The sequence below is a fragment of the Hyposmocoma kahamanoa genome, unplaced genomic scaffold (genome assembly GCF_003589595.1).
Source record: "Hyposmocoma kahamanoa isolate Upper Pololo Valley unplaced genomic scaffold, ASM358959v1 76179, whole genome shotgun sequence".
NCBI lineage: Eukaryota > Metazoa > Arthropoda > Insecta > Lepidoptera > Cosmopterigidae > Hyposmocoma > Hyposmocoma kahamanoa.
In genome coordinates, this window is record NW_020653904.1 from 1 (window position 1) to 7,100 (window position 7,100).

The 7,100-nt window shown below is 32.3% G+C and overlaps 1 pseudogene; it reads right to left on the reverse strand.

Annotated features, from left to right (window-relative positions):
- Window positions 1-4,700: 4,700 nt before the first annotated feature.
- Window positions 4,701-5,909, reverse strand: LOC113232663 (annotated as a pseudogene).
- Between the last annotated feature and the right edge of the window lie 1,191 nt (window positions 5,910-7,100).

Below are 7,100 nucleotides of genomic sequence, written 5' to 3' on the forward strand. Positions count from 1 at the left end.
ACACAATTTTAATTATGTTTGTACTTAATTCATCGTAACCTGTACTGTTTGTACTCTTTAAGTCTCTTATTATTTTACAAAGTTTGTCAGATTAAAATTTATTTTTTTACTTTACATAAAAACTAATTCGATGCCAGAACGAAGCGACTTAAAATATTGTTTATTAAAGAACAATGTAACAAATTGAAATATATATTGATAACATGTTATATCGGAATTCCGTTGTATTAATAGATTTTGACATTAATTTTTAATTATTATATTTTTTAAATAAAGCGACTTACAATATAATAAACAAATGGTCTATAGTAGAGTATGCGCATTTGTGTGTCTACATATGTGAAGGTGTATGTGTGTATGTCTATGTAAATATCTGACAAATTTCTGCAAGTTTTCTTTTTTTTGATAGTTTTTTTATTTTTCTAGGGAAGCCAAACGACAAGGCTGAAATAATTCATTTCGTTGTCGTTTTCAATTAAAATACAAATTGATAGAAGCCATGCAAAAAATGTCAACCTATTTATTAGCATATTAAAATAGACTAGATTCAAAAGGAAAAGGAAAAATCACGAAACTACCTCTAATTTTCACATTCTTTCGATTTATTCTCGAAATGCTACAGGTTATTAGGACAAAAGTTAGATAATTAATGATATTTATACATGATCGACTATTGTCGTTACGGAGTTTTTTTAATCCCTTTAGTTTTAGAGTTATTCCGCTAAAACGAATTTAGCACTTACGGCATTTTAATGCGCAAAACACAATATGTCCTGTCGCATGTCACGGGAACTTCAAGCATATAATTGTTTCACAAATTAGTTACTATCACTCCGTTGAGACGAGAGGTCGTTGACAGAATTTGCGGCTGAGCGGTTTAATCGTCATCGTAAATTATCAATATTGATGGCTAATTGTCGAAGGTAAGTTTGTGAATTACCTACGTATTTTGAACGGTATAATAAAAAATATTATTTTCATGTGCATAAGCGCACTTAGAACTTACGACTTTTGGTTTCATCAGTAATAGGACTAAAAATTCATCGGTATAAGAGCGAAGATCGTGCAGACGATTTTAGTTCTTTTGAATATTTGCTGAATAACATTTAAATTAGGAAATGAAACTATTTTTCCGGTTTTAAATCGCGTATATTTGTTTGAGAAAACAAATAGACGCGATTTAAATCCGGAAAAATAGTTTCATTTCTTATGTGTAACAATCGCGAAAACCTAAGAACTCGAAACATTTAAATTAGTTTATTCCCGCTTTCACGGGCCACTTGATTGATATGACGATACCTGTAAATGGTAAATTTTTACATTACATATTATAAAAAAATAATATTTGTAAAAATGACAGTATGATTTATGCTTTATTTCCGATACATTCTGGAAACTGAATTTCTAGAATCTTTCCACAAAATTTATGAAAATTTAAGATATAAAAATTTGAGACGTCATAACTTATTTACGTGTTAGGCATTTGAAAAAAAAAACCGAACACGTATTTTTTATTTCCATTAGGCAGTATATATACTCCTTTAAAATGGTCAGCGGTTTTTCATCATCCTGTATAAACATAATACAATACTTACTGTACTGGAACCGGTTGTAAATTTATTAGTCCTATTGACGACTACACAGTTTTTTTCTGTTCCACACAAAATTTGTGTCTAATGAAATTTTATAAAGTACAATACCTATATAGAATAGACACGAAAATAAACAAATTGCTCTAATCTTCTTCTTGTCGAGTCAAAGACAAAAACCAATACAGTAATTGTGTTATCAATGTGTTAAATTTCTTTAAACTTAAAATTTTATTTATTTCATTTAAATTTCTTTTGCTTTAATGTAAAATACCTACTATTAAATATGTGTAATTATTTTGTTCAATATCCAAATCAATTCTCGTAATAAAAAAAAACAACGATATCAACTATTTATTCTCTGCCTGTACTAAGTCCTTTCTATATTTTGTGTGTGTTTTGCAGAGGTAACCTAACAATCAATTACATCAAAATCATACTGTCATTTTTACAAATATTATATATTTATAAAATATATGTAATGTATAACATGTAAATGGTTTCATCATATCAATCGAATAGCCCGCGAAAGCGGGAATAAACCAATTTAAGTGTTATCCGGCACATAATAACAACTGAAATCGTCTGCACGACCTTCACTTTTATACCGGTGAATTTTTTAATCCTATTACTGATGAAATCAAAATTCGTCAGTTCTAAGTGCACTTATGCACACTACACACACACTCACAATATTTATTTTACCGTTCAACATAGGTAGGTAATTCACAAACTTACCTTCGACAATTAGCCATCAATATTGATAATTTACGATGACGATTAAACAGATCAGCCGCGAATTTTGGCAACATCCTCTCGTCTCCACGGAGCGATAATGACTAATTTGTGAAACAAATATATGCTTGAAGATCCCGTGACATGCGACTTGAGATGTTATCTTTTGCGCATTAAAAATGTCGTAAGTGCCAAATTAGTTTTAGCGGAATAACTCTAAAACTAAAGGGATTAAAAAAAATCCGTCACGACAATAGTCGATCATGTATAAATATCATTAATTATCTAATTTTTGTCCTAATAACCTGTAGCATTTCGAGAATAAATCGAAAAAATGTGAAAATTAGAGGTACTTTCGTAACGTTCCGGAATACGAACTCGATTCAATGCTCAAGTCAGGATTGCACTGGCAACACAAGCACTGGAAATACGACCCTAATGGCAGGGACTTGAGTATGATTTCGAGTGCTTTAAACCATACTCAAATCCTGACTTGAGCATTGAGTAGAGTTCTAGAATACGACCCTAAAACTAAATGGACTAAAAAAATCCGTAAGAACAGTAGTCGATCATGCATAAATATAATTAATTATCTAATTTTTGTCCTAATAACCCGTAGCATTTCGAGAATAAATCGAAAAAATTTGAAAATTAGATGTTGTGTTTTCGTGATTTTTGTCTATCGAGGAAACTTTATTGTTTTATGTTTCTGATTAATGTCAGTGCTTCAATATATCCTGTAGTTACTCGTATAATATTTTATTTTTAACTTTAAAGTGGATTTACTCCTCTAAAATCAATTCGAAGATTAGGAATTTTTCCTCTGCTCCCTCTTAATGAGGTTATCCGACAGAGAGCCTAAGGTCACCGATATAGCTCGTGCAATAAACAAGCTGAAGTGGCAGTGGGCTGGCCATTTCTGTCGAAGAACCGATAACCGATATGGGGAAATTGAGTTCTAGAGTGGAGACCACGACTCGGCAAACGTAGTGTAGGACGCCCTCCGGCCAGGTGGAGTGACGACTTGCGAAAGGTTGCTGGCGGGAAATGGATGCGACAAGCTGAGGACCGGGCGAAATGGCGCACATTAGGGGAGGCCTATGTCCAGCAGTGGACTGCGATAGGCTGATGCGACTGCAGTAATTTTTACAAGTTATTATTATATAGTACTGCATGATTGACAACCGCGCTGTCAGTCGAACAAACGAAGACTGTTGCGATTGACGCTCTGTATGCGATTTTAACGCCCTATAGGTGCGGACACTTTTTAGCGTAGACCCGACGTCTATTATTGTCCATGTTTCAAAATATATACCTACCATTCGAAATTCAAATAGTTGTGTAAAAGTGTATAACTTTCAGTGTGCCCCATGTAATAATTATTTTTAAAACATAATAATGATCTATCATTGCAGTATATACATACATACATATACTTCATGCCTTTTTCCCATCGGGGTAGGCAGAGACAACAGTCTTCCACTTGCTAGTCCTGACACACATGTTTCGCCTCATTAACATACATCAGTGCTTTCATACACGCTTGTCGGTTAAGAGTACTCTTGGCCTGACCCTTCTTTTCTATTGCAATGTATACTATCTACATTTACATATATACACTATATGTTGAGTGTGTGTGCGTTATATACATATAATGTACTATGTACCGTGTACCTTCTTTGACTCTTGTAATATAAATTAAAACAACATACAATATGAATAAAAATTTTATTTTCTTATTAAATTACTCAGGTACTAAAATCAGATATAATTAATTTGCAAAATATTTGGTAGACCTTTTCTGAATAAGCCCTATTTTTATACAATAGAAAATAATGAATACAATGTTTCGCTTTATAATCAATAATACTGGTAAATATAAAGAATGTTACAATGTTATCGGCAAATGCACTCATATTTTAACTTATTTGATAGGCTCATTCTTGTAATTTAGTTAGTGATAGAATAATTGCCAGATGGTAAAGGACTTAATTTTTTTATTCAAAACTTAGTATGTTTTTGTATTATAAATTGTATATTTGTTTGTGCATGTTTCTTAAACAAAGCAACATTTCGGTCTCTTTATAGATCCCATGATCACAGCTGACAATAAAGTCGACAACTAATTATGTCTATTACAGTGGTTTGTTTGAAAAAACAAATATTTAGACCTAAACAAAATAGTATCATTTCAAAATAGTGTAGCAATCGCAAAAACTTAAGAAGTCTACATAAAGACCGCACTCTATAATTAGTGCTAACATTACGTCCATTATACAGTTTGATAAATTTGCGATTTAGTCAAACATGACTTAACATTACATTTAAAAATGTATAAATACACACAGAAAAACCTTTAATTGTTCTCATCTGTACACTTTTTTTCTTGAGTGGTTCATCACTATCACTATTAACACCAAAGAGAATGTCTGTTGTCAACTTCAAAGTCACAAGCATCATATCTTTCTTTGGAAACACATTTCATAGATCAAACACATCTGTAATGTTTGTTGTAAAGTCACATCCTATGTTTGTATTCACCATTTCTTTTGCAACTGCCACCAGGCCATCGCTGATGGCAAAACAACATACATAGATCAGTATTTCTTTATCTAATTTGTCAAGAAGTTCCTTTTCTTTGATTAAACCATTAAAATTTGAGAGAAATTCAACAGCCGTAGCGGTAACTTCATTGTAATGTGTATCTTTGCACTATCTCAAACAACTTTAAAATATTTTATTAATAAAATCGTTACCCTTTACATATGATTGAAATAGATAAGGATTCACATAACTAAACATAGTATTATGGTTTAACCATAAAACAGAATCCGGATTTAAGTCATTAGTGTAAACTTTGCATTAATGTTTTACAGTTGGTACAGAAAACTGTCCAATATCACAAAATGCATCAAATAGGAATTTGAAGATGGGTTTCAAGAAGCTTACAATGTTTTCATATTCTTTACTGAGACAGAGCTTCCAACAGATTTTGGACAAATTAAACTGGAACTGACATTCATTCTCTTTGACAGTCACTAGGAAATCCTTGTCACTGGCGATCACCTCCATATTAAAGTTACAATATCTATTGTCAACGCTATTACCTTTATTAACAACATTGTGGCAAGTCTTAAATTTGTCAAGTAGAACTTGTCCAATGAACCGCTGCTAGTCTAAGAGGTGTTTTTTGAGGTTCAAGTGAATGATATGACCAATTTGAGAAAAGCTTACGATTTCTTCCTGCTCTGGAACGACAGTTATGAAAATCGTATCAAATTTGAAATTTTCATATTAAAGTCGCACTTCTTTGATATCAAACTTGGATTTGTCCTCTTCGGATATGTCCGTCCGATTATTTATTTATTCAGGGTTGAAAAATATGCGTTTCTTGAATGATGCGTCGTACCAACTCTGCACTGGTTTGAAGTTTTGTACTTTTAAAAAGTAGATCTTGCACAATCTGATGATTTTGGCGAGGTATTTTATGGGAACTTAAATGTTACGCGAAAATTTCTCACGAATTTGCACTTTCATCTCGCGAACACCAACTAGCGGCAATAGCACGGACGCTGACAAATTCATTTTGCGATACAGTACACTAAAAAACCGCACAATACAATACCAGTCAATGTGCACTAACTATTAGAAAACCCAAGCTACAAAAAACAAAAATTGTACTGATACTAACCTATATTAGTGTTATGTTGTGTCCAAGTAAGAAATCCTCTTTAATATAACTCGAGGTCGTAATTACGATATCACAAGAATTTTTTTCAAAACATCTACAATTTGTAGAGAAAGTGGCAAACGAACTGGCTTTTTGATTGATGGTCGACCGTGCGTGTGTGAGACTGTGAGTGAAGGCTAGTGATACTTATTTACTTGTCTTGTTATATAAAAAATATCGATGTATCAATTTAGATATTCGCAGTCACAGCAAGTGCTATACGAATATTTGAAAATAATACCAACGTATGTGTTGTTGAGCGTCACTTTGTCAAATACATATGTATAAAAATAATACAAAATCTAAGATGGAAGGTGGTAAGTCTTGGCGGAGCCTCCAAGCCTGTTTAACATGCTGATTAACTCCTTTCTCTCCATATATTGCAGCAGACGACCAAGACTGTACTTTTTTACCAGGAAATTCATTAATAAAATTTAATACAACCAACACGTTCAATTTTCTGAATCTTACTTTATACGTATTACGTTTATTAGATATTGTATTTTAGGAATGGGAATATATTTCAGAATACTACTGGCCCACTGGCTTCGGAAAAATATCGACATATCGATATATTTATTTCGATAAATATCGAAACTATATTATATCGACTTTTTTTCAAACGCCCATCCCTAAAAGATACGTCATTTTGACGCTAACGTTTAGAAATTGCAAGACTTTGGTTTAGACTATTTTTAACTTTTTGGTGAGCATTTGAGATTTTAGACAGAATAGACATAGGTGAATTTAGAAAACTCGATTTATTATTAAATATTTACATAAAATTATTTACGTATATACGATTATCTTAAATACGTAAATAAGATCGTTGCGATCGATACGTAAATGTAAAAAAAAGATTAGTTTATATGTCAAGTGATCATTTGTCCCCAAGAATGCGTTTACCAATAATCCTTTTTTTTGTATACAAGATTATTGGCGTTTACTTAATTTTCTCAAACATGCTCGGTAATATTTGCATACTTTTAAAAAACGAACACGGAAAGTTTGTCAAAGGACCATGCGACTTCTTCCCGGCCAAGGCC